The sequence below is a fragment of the Poecilia reticulata genome, linkage group LG2, assembly GCF_000633615.1.
Source record: "Poecilia reticulata strain Guanapo linkage group LG2, Guppy_female_1.0+MT, whole genome shotgun sequence".
NCBI classification, from domain to species: domain Eukaryota; kingdom Metazoa; phylum Chordata; class Actinopteri; order Cyprinodontiformes; family Poeciliidae; genus Poecilia; species Poecilia reticulata.
The window spans coordinates 32,346,540-32,349,687 of NC_024332.1; positions in this window are offsets into that span (position 1 = coordinate 32,346,540).

Consider the following 3,148-nt stretch of genomic DNA (forward strand, 5'->3'; position numbering starts at 1 on the left):
TGTGTGTGTGTGTGTGTGTGTGTGTGTGTGTGTGTGTGTGTTTGTGTGTGTGTGTGCGTGTGTGTGTCAGGTAATTTCAATGTTTGACCACCAGATGGGACACAAACACATTTAGGTTGAATATGCTTCTTGAAGAAGGGAATTGCATCACTCTTATTGTGATTCTAACACGTATTTACTTGTTTACTCATGTCTGAAGGTGAAATATACATGATGTAGATAAATGTTATAGATAAATTATCATCACAGCTGTTTAAGAAAGTGTGTCTTGTCTGGGATATAATTAGATCTTAATGTGTGGTGAATATCTGTTTGGAGTCCAGAGTGGGCATTTAAGAAATGAATCATAAACATTACATGTGCATCTCAGTAAGTTTGATATTCATACAAAGGTGCATTTAATATCTTATATCAATCCATTGATTATATGAATAGAGTTTCTGATGGCTGACTTTGCTGAATTTGGACTTGAAAAACATATAAATATGCAGATAATACTGCTCCAAGGTTCAGCCTTACCATGAATATCTCCTGTCTCTCGAAACTCACAGAAATGATCTTTTGTTGCATACCCTCCTGTTGGAGAAGGTCACTGACAGTCTATACAACTTCGAAGTCAGAAGGTTTTGTCATGATTGTGTTGACCATAAGATAATATTTTTTGAATTAAACATTTTTGTTGTTCATCAACAAAAAAGAACAAAATCAAGCTGAACCTACTTTTGTCATATATATACACTCACATACTCTTTCATCACTGCTGCCTTTTCTCACTGTAACTGGGACATCCGTGTTTTATTGCCACACAGGGGACTGTTGTCTCATCACAAAAGCCAGGATGGCCCATTTTCCCTCAGATATCAGCAAATGAATTTCCTTTTGCACATCTGTTTGGAGAAGAAGGTGGGGACACTGTGACTGACACTAATTAATATGGACATGGGCATGCATGTCAAAGATAACCACAATTTCATTGTACATTTGAGGGAACCTGCACATTGTGTTGCATAAATATGTATAAGAATTTAGCATACTTACTGTTAGTACCACTACAAATATGCTAGATAGAATTTGATCTGAAACAGCTTTGACCTTTTGGACCTTTTTAAACTATTGATTCCTCACAATTAATGGTCGAGGAATGTTTTAGCTGCCGTTTCCTCTCTGTGTGCATGATGWACTCAGTGCAGGTTGTGGTTTCTGTGAATGCAAACACTGTGACAACACATGAGAGAGGAAAATAAATAAAACACAGGATATTTCAAAAGCAAATAAATGCTTAAATCTACAAACGATGATCAAATTTACTTTTTTTTTAGCAATGGCTACAATATAGAAAGGTCCAATACCAATGAAGAAACTGTATTTTGAATCATTTTGCCATGACTCCTACAAGAAAAAACAGCAATCGATAAATTCTWGAAGACTCTTACTTCATAAACATAAATTTTCACTTGCTGTTAATGAAATACATCACAAAATTACTCTGTTATTTCTGAAATGATTTATTTGAGCAAATGTTTAGGCAACCCCAAATGGTTGCCATGGGTGATTCAAGGATTTGAGGCCCCTCAACCTTAAGGTGAAGGGCCTTAAATCAGGGAGGCGAACAAGAACCCAGTGGTCACTTTGTTAGAGCTCTATCATTTCTCTGTGAAGAAAGGAAAACCTTCCAGGAGTCAGAAGAAAGCCACTCAATAAAAGCCTGATGGCAGCCCGTCTTGAGGTTTACCAATAGGTAACCGGAAGGACTACACGAGAAACAATGATTGATTTCTTTGGCGTGAATTCTAGAAGTTGTGTTTGGAGGAAACCAGGGACAACTCATCMCCAGGCCAATGCCATCCCTACAGTGAAGCATGGTGGTGGCAGCCTCAAGATCTGTGGATGGTTTTTCAGCAGCAGGAACCAGTCAAGACAGAGATGAATGAAGAAATGTACGAAAACCTGATTGTCCTCACTCCAGTGTTCAGACTGGAGTGAGGACAAGAACAGCAGAACAACAATAAAAAGCACATAGCAAAGGAGTGGCTTCAGAACCACTCTATTTTTAATATAGTTACCCTTTTCAGATGTAGGGCTTAATGTAATATTAAAACATGGAAATGATMATTCAATTTTATCAATAACAATTTAGTCAATCCACAACATCCCAGCCATCCATCTAGATAACCYATCGGCAATTATTTCACCGCTGATAACAGCCATAGAGGAACGTCTCGTTTTCCATKGTATGGCAAGCAATTTATGATATGATACTGAAMGAATATTTTCAAAGCTATTTCAGTTTTAMGGTTCTTTCAATAGTTACAAATATATGTCGGGTCACCTGAAAGATTTCTTCTMAYCCACAACMAATATTTCAGATATTTCAAGGATGATTGTTCTGATGGGGCAAAATAAATTATACAAATAAATTCATTGTTCTAAGTGCAGGTCAGTTTCCACTCAGGACAGTAGAAAACTGCCTCACAAAACTGGACAACTCACTGCTGAGTCCTAATATTTGAAAACAGATTATTCTATTAATATTCAACAACATCAGAAAATAGTAAGAAATTCAAGTACTACTCAGACAGARATGTCTTKTMTTTATAGCACAACACAAAGTGAATCTATATCTAAACAAAAATCTGCCATTTAGTCTTAAACTTAAAGCAGGGGTCAACAATCCTTGAAAAGCAAAGAGCCATTTTTGATTTTTGCTATGATCATTATAAATCATAGCAAAAATGATCTATGATGAGATCATCACAGTGTGATGACATAAAGTGTCATCACACTTAATCCTTAAAGTTAAGTGTTACACTTAAAGTTACCAAAACAAAGGCTACCTTTTTTGGTATTTGGTAAAAAGTACATTTCTACCTACTTTAGTAATTTCTTAGATTTTTTATTTTTTTTTATTTTTTTTTTTTTTTGCTTTAATTAAAACAAACATTTGTTGAAGTAGTGATTTACATGAGTACTGTCTATTTTAAAACATTGCTCAGTTTAAAATGCATTTTTGGCCAAGTCTTTAAGCCACAAATACCCACATGTAAAGCCGCAGGTTGAAGAACTCTGTGCACGGTGATTCAATTAAAACTACAACTGCATGCCATACAAAGGTGACCGATTGTTYGTGTAGCTACAGATCTGGGATCAG